This window comes from Pinus tabuliformis, chromosome 1_1 (genome assembly GCF_031772625.1).
Source record: "Pinus tabuliformis cultivar Carrire ecotype Pingquan chromosome 1_1, CPIR1, whole genome shotgun sequence".
Taxonomy (NCBI): Eukaryota; Viridiplantae; Streptophyta; class Pinopsida; order Pinales; family Pinaceae; genus Pinus; species Pinus tabuliformis.
In genome coordinates, this window is record NC_142297.1 from 141,009,835 (window position 1) to 141,021,862 (window position 12,028).

The following is a 12,028-nucleotide window of genomic DNA, read 5'->3' on the forward strand; positions in this document are numbered from 1 at the left end:
ATGGTTAATTAATCAATATTAATTGAGATAAGGTGTGAATCATCTAGAAACTCACACGGATCGAAAGGAAATTAATCTGGGCCCTTGATTAAGTTTTAATCTTGGCTGTTGGTGCTCCAATAGAGGATTATAAGAAGTCGATGGGTAGATGGAGAATACACTTGAGAAACTTGAGATCATTTTTCTTGGCAATTCGATTTCTAGAGAGTAGCAATGATTGCCGGAAAGCCATAAAAGGATGCAGAAACAATGATGGGCAGAGACAGTGAGGTTGGAGGAAGTTTTCTAGATCTAGTGAGTGCATTTGTAGAGAAAGGCCAGAGTTTCTCTAGGAGGTTGCAGAGAGGCAACGCAGACCCTCAAAGGGCAGTTCGATTTTTGCTGAGGGGAAGACGTCTTCAATTCCAGAGGCTGGGTAGAGGTTCCAGAGTGTCAGAGAAGTATTTTCCTAGATATCATTTTTTTTTTTTTTTTTTTTGGGATTCAACTGCGTTAAGTAAGTCATTCAAACGTATGACCATTTCCATGAGAGGTAGTCGTAACTGACTAATTTCTCATGATTTTTGAATAGTTCACTTAGCACTCATTGCATCGGGTGATGCTCACAGGGGTGAAGAAGTGGGATTGAAACTAGTGAAATGTGGAGAACGAATCACATAGCATCAATCATCACTTCCGGGGCTTGCACCCGGTAACCAGGACTTCCCAGGAGGTCACCCATCCCAGAACTACTCTGGCTCAAGCGCGCTTAACTGCGGAGTTTTTCCCCACAATCAAGCCCACTTAGCTTGCTACCCCATTTGCAAAACCTTAGCAAGTATTGTGCCTCATGAACCATTCAAGTAGAGATCCCTTGACTCTTTTTGAATTTAAGTATGGGGGATTTACGCAGTGCATTATATTAGATATCATTTTTTTTTTTGGGATTCAACTGCGTTAAGTAAGTCATTCAAACGTATGACCATTTCCATGAGAGGTAGTCGTAACTGACTAATTTCTCATGATTTTTGAATAGTTCACTTAGCACTCATTGCATCGGGTGATGCTCACAGGGTGAAGAAGTGGGATTGAAACTAGTGAAATGTGGAGAACGAATCACATAGCATCAATCATCACTTCCGGGGCTTGCACCCGGTAACCAGGACTTCCCAAGAGGTCACCCATCCCAGAACTCCTCTGGCTCAAGCGCGCTTAACTGCGGAGTTTTTCCCCACAATCAAGCCCACTTAGCTTGCTACCCCATTTGCAAAACCTTAGCAAGTATTGTGCCTCATGAACCATTCAAGTAGAGATCCCTTGACTCTTTTTGAATTTAAGTATGGGGGATTTACGCAGTGCATTATATTAGATATCATTTTTTTTTTTTGGGATTCAACTGCGTTAAGTAAGTCATTCAAACGTATGACCATTTCCATGAGAGGTAGTCGTAACTGACTAATTTCTCATGATTTTTGAATAGTTCACTTAGCACTCATTGCATCGGGTGATGCTCACAGGGGTGAAGAAGTGGGATTGAAACTAGTGAAATGTGGAGAACGAATCACATAGCATCAATCATCACTTCCGAGGCTTGCACCCGGTAACCAGGACTTCCCAAGAGGTCACCCATCCCAGAACTCCTCTGGCTCAAGCATGCTTAACTGCGGAGTTTTTCCCCACAATCAAGCCCACTTAGCTTGCTACCCCATTTGCAAAACCTTAGCAAGTATTGTGCCTCATGAACCATTCAAGTAGAGATCCCTTGACTCTTTTGAATTTAAGTATGGGGGATTTACGCAGTGCATTATATTAGATATCATTTTTTTTTGGGATTCAACTGCGTTAAGTAAGTCATTCAAACGTATGACCATTTCCATGAGAGGTAGTCGTAACTGACTAATTTCTCATGATTTTTGAATAGTTCACTTAGCACTCATTGCATCGGGTGATGCTCACAGGGGTGAAGAAGTGGGATTGAAACTAGTGAAATGTGGAGAACGAATCACATAGCATCAATCATCACTTCCGGGCTTGCACCCGGTACCCAGGACTTCCCAGGAGGTCACCCATCCCAGAACTCCTCTGGCTCAAGCGCGCTTAACTGCGGAGTTTTTCCCCACAATCAAGCCCACTTAGCTTGCTACCCCATTTGCAAAACCTTAGCAAGTATTGTGCCTCATGAACCATTCAAGTAGAGATCCCTTGACTCTTTTTGAATTTAAGTATGGGGGATTTACGCAGTGCATTATATTAGATATCATTTTTTTTTTTTTGGGATTCAACTGCGTTAAGTAAGTCATTCAAACGTATGACCATTTCCATGAGAGGTAGTCGTAACTGACTAATTTCTCATGATTTTTGAATAGTTCACTTAGCACTCATTGCATCGGGTGATGCTCACAGGGGTGAAGAAGTGGGATTGAAACTAGTGAAATGTGGAGAACGAATCACATAGCATCAATCATCACTTCCGGTCAAGGGATCTCTACTTGAATGGTTCATGAGGCACAATACTTGCTAAGGTTTTGCAAATGGGGTAGCAAGCTAAGTGGGCTTGATTGTGGGGAAAAACTCCGCAGTTAAGCGCGCTTGAGCCAGAGGAGTTCTGGGATGGGTGACCTCCTGGGAAGTCCTGGTTACCGGGTGCAAGCCCCGGAAGTGATGATTGATGCTATGTGATTCGTTCTCCACATTTCACTAGTTTCAATCCCACTTCTTCACCCCTGTGAGCATCACCCGATGCAATGAGTGCTAAGTGAACTATTCAAAAATCATGAGAAATTAGTCAGTTACGACTACCTCTCATGGAAATGGTCATACGTTTGAATGACTTACTTAACGCAGTTGAATCCCAAAAAAAATAAAATGATATCTAATATAATGCACTGCGTAAATCCCCCATACTTAAATTCAAAAAGAGTCAAGGGATCTCTACTTGAATGGTTCATGAGGCACAATACTTGCTAAGGTTTTGCAAATGGGGTAGCAAGCTAAGTGGGCTTGATTGTGGGGAAAACTCCACAGTTAAGCGCGCTTGAGCCAGAGGAGTTCTGGGATGGGTGACCTCCTGGGAAGTCCTGGTTACCGGGTGCAAGCCCCGGAAGTGATGATTGATGCTATGTGATTCGTTCTCCACATTTCACTAGTTTCAATCCCACTTCTTCACCCCTGTGAGCATCACCCGATGCAATGAGTGCTAAGTGAACTATTCAAAAATCATGAGAAATTAGTCAGTTACGACTACCTCTCATGGAAATGGTCATACGTTTGAATGACTTACTTAACGCAGTTGAATCCCAAAAAAAAATGATATCTAATATAATGCACTGCGTAAATCCCCCATACTTAAATTCAAAAAGAGTCAAGGGATCTCTACTTGAATGGTTCATGAGGCACAATACTTGCTAAGGTTTTGCAAATGGGGTAGCATGCTAAGTGGGCTTGATTGTGGGGAAAAACTCCGCAGTTAAGCGCGCTTGAGCCAGAGGAGTTCTGGGATGGGTGACCTCCTGGGAAGTCCTGGTTACCGGGTGCAAGCCCCGGAAGTGATGATTGATGCTATGTGATTCGTTCTCCACATTTCACTAGTTTCAATCCCACTTCTTCACCCCTGTGAGCATCACCCGATGCAATGAGTGCTAAGTGAACTATTCAAAAATCATGAGAAATTAGTCAGTTACGACTACCTCTCATGGAAATGGTCATACGTTTGAATGACTTACTTAACGCAGTTGAATCCCAAAAAAAAAAATGATATCTAATATAATGCACTGCGTAAATCCCCCATACTTAAATTCAAAAAGAGTCAAGGGATCTCTACTTGAATGGTTCATGAGGCACAATACTTGCTAAGGTTTTGCAAATGGGGTAGCAAGCTAAGTGGGCTTGATTGTGGGGAAAAACTCCGCAGTTAAGCGCGCTTGAGCCAGAGGAGTTTCTGGGATGGGTGACCTCCTGGGAAGTCCTGGTTACCGGGTGCAAGCCCCGGAAGTGATGATTGATGCTATGTGATTCGTTCTCCACATTTCACTAGTTTCAATCCCACTTCTTCACCCCTGTGAGCATCACCCGATGCAATGAGTGCTAAGTGAACTATTCAAAAATCATGAGAAATTAGTCAGTTACGACTACCTCTCATGGAAATGGTCATACGTTTGAATGACTTACTTAACGCAGTTGAATCCCAAAAAAAAATGATATCTAATATAATGCACTGCGTAAATCCCCCATACTTAAAGTATTTTCCTAGTTAGTAGTAGGCAGGATGACTTGATTAGCGGATGATTTGGGCAACATGTGTAGAAGCAACTTCAGGTTGATGCAAAGGCTGCACAGGGCCAGGGGGACAACTTGCTTTTCAGTAGCAGTCAAGTGCCGGGATTGCTCAAAGTGAGGTTAATCTCCCTCAAGATATTTTTGCCAGTGTTTTCTCTGCAAGTTTGCCAGTGTTTTCTATTCAAGTTTGCCAGTTTCGGCATCCATATATTGTACTCATATTTCACTACTGCATAATAATAAAACTGTCAGCTGCTGCACTGATTTTTCTAAGTTGGGTTTTTCTGGGGACATTTGTCCAAAAATAACTGTGTCAATTCTTATGTGTGTGTGCTGGTATTTTCTCAGTTTCTTGCGCTATTATTTTTCTGCAGTTTATTTATGAAGGTTGCAATGTAATTAATTTGGTATTTGCTGTAGTAGATTGATTGTTAAATTAATTAACAATTAGAAAAATAATTTCTAGTTGCTGCAATATGATTTCATTGGTAAAATTTTCACATGGTACCAGAGCGTGAGTGATCAATAGGGAAGTTCAAAAGTGGAGAAGGGAATTTTGTTGGTCAAAGGGAGCAGCAAGCCGAAATTCTCATAGGATGCACATACCTAGACAGGCAGATCAAATCGCTGGGCAAGGGTTCGATTTTTCAGTTGCAAGTTGACAAAAAAGTCGATTTGACTAGAATAGTGATTCTAGCAGGCAAAGGGAGTAGCAACAACTCAAATTTTCACTTAGCAGATTCCTTGGTTGGACGCAGAAGGTTTTGCAACAACAGAACCAGTGTCGGGTGGAAGGAGAAAATCACACACAACAGAGGGAAAATTTCTCTCAAGGGACTTCGATTTCAGAAGTTTGGTTTTCCAGGTAGATTGGCAGTAGCAGCTAGCAGGATTGCGCAATTCCAGAAGGGAATTGTAATATTCCTAATTAGCCATGGCTAATTGGAATATTCGATTTTGCCCAATTTTTGCTTTCTATAGTTATATAAATAAAAAAAGTGAGGACGGGGGACATAACTCACTTTACGAATAAAAAGTCACTTCCTAGTAGCATAACGTTGTGACTTAAGTAGGAGCCAAGGGGACCAAAGGGGGACACCGAAATGGGGCCCACGCAGACACATGGAGGGACTGCGCAGGAGGGAAGAACACATGGCAAGAGGAGAATCATGCAGGAGGAGGTGAGCTTAGGGATTGTGAGAGGCAGAGGCTATAAAATAGAGAGGAGCCCCCTCATTTTGGATCATTCAGTGATGTGCATTTTGAGCTAGTCGTTTCGACTTCTGAGCACGCTGGCTGTTTAGCTAGTCTGTAGCACTGTTTAGTGCATCGAGTGTCTCCGTTCGGAGATCTCACCCTTAGCCCCGGGGGACTTTGAGTGCCTTCTCGGGCCAGATATTTCCATCGGTATTTCAGCAACAGTTTTATTAGCATTTCAGCAGCAGTTTTATTAGCGTTTTGGAGGACTGCGCAACACTTGGAGAGGGACGAAGTTCTTTTTGGTTGTAGTGCTGGATTGGGGTTTGCAGGTGGATTTATGCTGGGTGATTGAGCAGGGGTGCAGCCCTTGTCTCATTGGAAGATTTTTGGCAGGGTTTCAGGCAGAGTTTAGAGGGATTTTCTTCAGTGGCAGCGCAGGGCACTGAGTAACTGCGTAGAACCCCAAGGGGGTGTTTTTCGGGGGTCGACCATTCCAGGAAAGCTTTCTGGGTTTTTCTGGGTTTCTTGAGTAGAGCCCTAATCCAGAGTTTCAGCTTTTTCCGAGGAGGGGAGCAGCGCCAAATCATCATTTGTTTCCTAGCAACAACAATAGTACAACAACAGCTTCCACGCAGAGAGGCCATTCTTGTCATTCTGAGAGTATTTCTTCACTTGCCGGGTGCAAGTCGAGGTGCCATCTGTCTGATCACCTCTTGTACTCATTTTATTGCTTAGTATAATAAAATGGCTTAGCATTTTCTTGCTGCATTTCTTGTGTCTCTGCTTATATTTCCGGTTTACATTATTATATGCTGTTCCACTATTATTTTATCACTTCTGGGTTATTATATCATTTGCACATATTTGGTTGGAGTTTTTGCTGGGGTTTGAGAAATATTTTGGGTTAGGAATATTATAGTGGTATCAGAGCATAGATCTGGTTCAGCCTGTGGAGCTAGCAATCTATGACACCAGGAGAAAAACCCTACATTTGTTACAGAGGTAGGAGGTACAGAGACACTGGACGTAGGTTGGAGAATACCTACGGGGAGGGAGACTGTGTTCCTGTGGTGGACGCAGAACAGGAGGAGCTTGTGGTAGACACAGAACAGATGGCCGACGAGGACGAGAAGAGATTTGCAGATATGCTCCTCAAATCAGTGCAGGATCTGTCGAGGCAGATTGAGGTGATGGGGCAGAGATTCACGGCAGTAGAGGCTAGACAGCGTGAGAGCCCACGAGTTTTTCAAATTGGTGAGGGATCAGGTGCATCCCATCACTTGCCAGAGCAGCGTGATACTGCGCAACAGATGGCCTCACATGCCCCTACACGCTCTACCATGCCCACTTTCTTAGGAGCAGACATGGGGGTCGTAGCCTAGCAGGAGGCAGAGCCCGGACATATGGGCGATTATTTTGCAGAGTACCAGGCCTATGGGTAGGAGTTCAGGGAAGCCCTCTCATTGAGAGATTTTGTTCAGCTCCAGCGGGATAGCAGACCCCACGACCATCACAGAGGGTACCGACATTACCATGATGGTGACACCCACCCTGCAACGAGTAGATTCCACTTGCCTACGTTTGATGGCTCATCAAACAGTTCGACAAAGTATTGGGTGGAGAAGCTGGACATTTATTTTTAGCTTAACCAGATGTTGGAGGCAAAGGCCATCAAGGTGGCAACATTGCATTTGGATGGCGAGGCCCAGGATTGGTGGTTTCATGGGATGGTTACACTGGGGCACTCCACAGTGACGACATATGCTGAGTTTACTAGGAGACTGATGGAGCGATTTGATCGGAGGGATCCAGAGCAGCATTTTGTTGAGCTGACGAGGCTCAAATAAACAGGGAACCCAAAGACCTACATTGCAGATTTCTTGAGGGTCTCCATGATGGTGCCAGACCTATCCACGACACGGAGGGTCTATATGTATGTTGAGGGGTTAGCAGAGCCACTTCGAGGTTTAGTCCGATCCACTAAACCAGCCACACTCCAGGACGCTATCAGCAGGACCCGGGACTTACAGGATGTCTTACCCAGGACCCGGACACCTTACCCCCAAAGACAGCGTTTTCAGTCTAAGGGGAAGGATGTGAGGATTCCACCTCCAAAGGGGAATCCAGGACGAGTGCAGATCGAGGACGATGTCAAGAGGGAGCTGAAGAAAAAGCGGTTGTGCTTCACATGTCAGGAGCCGTGGGCACCAGGGCATAGATGTGTTGCTGGTAAAGCACATTTTATTGAGGTCTTTTCCGAGGGCAGTGGAGAAGAGGATGACGAGGATGAGGTGGAGGCAGGAGATAGCCATGCCATATAGGGACCTTTGCCACCTCCACCGCTAGCAGCGGGTGGTGCATCTTTTGCACCTACCGGAGGGGCCCTTGCAGCATTGCAAGGAGTCCCCAAGTATTTGACGCTATGCATACGAGGGACAGTACGTGGCCAGTGGGTATTAGTTTTGGTTGACAGTGGGGCAACCCACAACTTCTTCGATGCACAAATGGTTGAGCGGAGAGGTATTCAGACAGAGAGCTTCGATGGGTTTTCAGTCTTGGTCCCAGGAGATCAGACCATGACGTGTGCTTGATATGTTCCAGAGCTTTCAGTGACGATGGGCTCCTACACATTGATTGACCACTTTTTCGTGGTCGATATTTCGGACACCAACATGATACTGGGTGTTCAATGGCTTATTACTCTAGGGAAGGTCACGACGGATTGGAAGACCCTAGAGATGGAGTGGGATGATGAGAAGACAGGGAGGCATGAAAGATACGGGGATAGCGCACATATCCGCCTCAGACTGTGTCGGCTCATCGGTTGGAGGCAGTCTTCCGGAAGGGAGACATAGAGTGGGTAGTGGAGCTGCGTGCATAAGAGGTAGGGACTACAGGGCAGACGGTACCCCAAAGATCCAGTCCATCCTTGATCAGTATGCTATAGTGTTTGGAGAGATTCCACCAAGACAGCCACCGGATCGGGGGTTTGAGCACACTATCAAGCTTGAGCAGGGCATCCAGGCAGTAATCACCACCCCCTATAGGCACCCCAAGGCCTATCGGGACGAGATTGAGTGGGCTATCTAGGAGTTGCTGGCTCTTAGGCACATTCGACTGAGCACGAGTCCTTTTGCTTCTTTTGTGGTGTTGGTGAAGAAGAAGGGAGGTACATTAAGGATGTGCATTGACTACAGTGCCCTGAACAAGAAGACCCTGAAGAACAGGTACCCATACCCAGGATCGATGAGTTGATGGACGAGTTGAGGGGAGCACGATTCTTCTCAAAGATTGATTTGAGTTCTGGGTACCATCAGATTCGCATGAGGGAGCATGACATTCCCAAGACCGCCTTCAGGTGTCACTGTGGGCACTTTGAGTTCTTGGTGATGCCTTTTGGGCTAACCAACGCCCCCGCTACATTTCAGTCCTGCATGAATCACATCTTCCATAGTCACCTGAGGAAGTTTGTGTTGGTATTCTTTGATGACATTCTCATTTACAGTAGGACTTGGGAGGAGCATCTCCGGCACATTGAGACGGTATTGCATATCTTACAGGAGCAGCAGTTCTATGCCAAACTCTCCAAGTGTGAGTTTGGGTTGATGGAGATGTTGTATCTGGGACACATCATAGGAGTGGATGGAGTGAGAGTCCACGGGGAGAAGATCAGGGCCATCAGAGAATGGCCGGAGCCAAGAAATGTGATGGAACTTCGAGGATTCATTGGCATTTGTACTTAATACCGGAAGTTTGTCAAGGGTTTCTCACAGCTTGCTGCACCCCTGACAGATTTGACGAGGAAGGGGGCTTTCAGTTGGTTAGATACAGCGCAGCGAGCCTTTGACAGGCTCAAGGAGGTTATGAGCAGTTGCCCAGTGCTTGCGTTGCCAGATTTTACGCAACCTTTTGTTTTGGAGTGTGATGCGTCGGGAGAGGGGATCGACGCCGTGTTGATGTAGGGAGGTCATCCTATAGCCTTTGAGAACCGGATCTGGTGGGTAACAGGTTCAGGGTGAGGACTGATCACAACAGCCTCAAGTTCTTTTTGGAGCAGAAGCAGCTACAGGAGAGGCAGCAGAAGTGGATCAGCAAGATCCAAGCATATGACTTTGACATTGAGTATGTCAAGGGTAAGAACAACGTGGTAGCAGATGCCCTTTCACGTAGACCAGCCATGTTGTCTCTTATGAGCTTGGATACAGACTGGAGGGCTCGACTCTTAGTAGAGTACTCCAAGGACAGGTTTGCATGTGAGGTTCTGGATGGGCAGGTGGCAGATGACAGGTACAGGGTGGTCGATGAGATCATCTATTACAGGGACTGGATCTTCTTGACTGAGGGGTCTCAGCTCAAGAAGAAGATACTCCAGGCATCACATGATTCACCGTTGGTAGGACATCAGGGGTTTACCAAAACCTACAGGGCCATTAGGGAGAGGTTCTCATGGAAGGGCCTCAAGGAGGACGTACTCCGGCACATCCGGGAGTGCGATGTTTGCCAGAGGAACAAGGGAGAGATGAGCCATCCCGCGGGATTATTGCAGCCTCTTCCCATTCCAGAGGGGAAATGGGAGAGTATTTCGATGGACTTCATCACAAGGTTGCCCATGGTATAGGGCAAGGATTGCATCTTTGTCATTGACCGACTGACAAAGTACGCACACTTTTTTGCCATATCCACACATTATACAATAGCACAGGTGGCCGAGCTGTTCTTTAGAGAGATCTTCAGGCTACATGGTCTTCCTAAGACCATCGTCAGTGATAGGGACAGCCGTTTCATGGGCGGGTTTTGGCAGGAGCTTTTCTGGTTGGTGGGGACGGAGTTGACACCGAGTACCAGTTATCACCCACAAACGGATGGGCAGACAGAGATAGTTAACAAGTGGCTAGAGGGCTACTTGCGTAACTATGTCAGTGGGCAGCAGCGAGCATGGCTGAGGTGGCTGCATCTAGGGGAGTACTGCTACAATACTTCACATCACATGACCATTGGTATGTCACCATTCTATGCTTTATATGGGTATCATCCTTTATCCTTTGCTGACGTGATGTTTGGTGATAGCAAGGCTCCCAGAGCCAAGATATGGATCCAAGAGAGTCAGGATATTCTTTGAGCTCTCAAGGATAACATGGCTACAACACAGAACCAGCAGAAGCTGTATGCAGACAAGGGTCGGGTGGAGAGACAGTTCGAGGTAGGGACATGGTCTACCTATGATTACAACCATACCGATAGTTGTCACTAAAGCAGAAGGGGGTTGAGAAGCTTAAACCCCGCTTTTATGGGCCGTACAGGGTGATATGCAGGGTTGGACAGGTTGCATATGAGTTGGGGCTACCCCAAGACAGCAAGATTCATAACGTTTTCCATGTATCATGCCTGAAAAAGGCATTGGAGCAGCAGGTGACAGTGATAGATGAGCTACCACCCATGGATGATGAGGGACATTTGGTATTGTAGCCGGAGGCTATCATTGATACCAGGGAGAGGCAGTTGCGGAGCAGGACGGTCCGAGAATTCTTGGTGAGGTGGAAAAATTTGACGGATGAGGATGCCACTTGGGAGAGTGAAAAGATCTTGCAGCATCCGTCACTTCAATTGCTTGAGGACAAGCAACATTTTTCCGGGGGAGATTGTAATATTCCTAATTAGCCATGGCTAATTGGAATATTCGATTTTGCCCAATTTTTGCCTTCTATAGTTATTTATAAATAAAAAAAGTGAGGACGGGGGACATAACTCACTTTACGAATAAAAAGTCACTTCCTAGTAGCATAACGTTGTGACTTAAGGAGGAGCCAAGGGGGCCAAAGGGGGACGCAGAAATGGGGCTCACGCTGACACATGGAGGGACTACGCAGGAGGGAAGAACACATGGCAAGAGGAGAATCACATAGGAGGAGGTGAGCCTAGGGATTGTGAGGACAAAGACTATAAAATAGAGAGGAGCCCCCTCATTTTGGATCATTCAGTTATGTGCATTTTGAGCTAGTCGTTTCGACTTCTGAGCACGCTAGCTGTTGTTTAGTGCATCGAGTGTCTCCGTTCGGAGATCTCACCCTTAGCCCCGGGGGACTTCGAGTGCCTGCTTGGGCAAGGTATTTCCATCGGTATTTCAGCAGCAGTTTTATCAGCATTTCAGCAGCAGCTTTATCAGCGTTTTGGAGGACTGCGCAGCACTTGGAGAGGGATGCAGTTCTTTTTGGTTGTAGTGCTGGATTGGGGTTTGCAGGTGGATTTATGTTGGGTGATTGAGCAGGGGTCCAGCCCTTGTCTCATTGGAAGATTTTTGGCAGGGATTTAGGCAGTGTTCAGGCAAAGTTTAGAGGGATTTTCTTCAATGGCAGCGCAGGGCATTGAGTAACTGCGCAGAACCCCAAGGGGTGTTTTTCGGGGGTTGGCCATTCCAGGAAAGCTTTATGGGTTTTTTTGGGTTTCTTGAGTAGAGCCCGAATCTAGAGTTTCAGCTTTTTCCGAGGAGGGGAGCAGCCCCAAATCATCATTTGTTTCCTAGCAGCAGCAGTAGCACAGCGGCAACTTCCACGCAGAGAGGCCATTCTTGTCCTTC

At 46.1% G+C, this 12,028-nt stretch overlaps 1 protein-coding gene across 1 annotated transcript in view; it reads left to right on the forward strand.

Annotated features, from left to right (window-relative positions):
* LOC149212029 (glucuronokinase 1-like) overlaps positions 1-12,028 on the forward strand; it is a 75,884-nt gene that overhangs the window by 33,466 nt on the left and 30,390 nt on the right. The window lies entirely within an intron of this gene.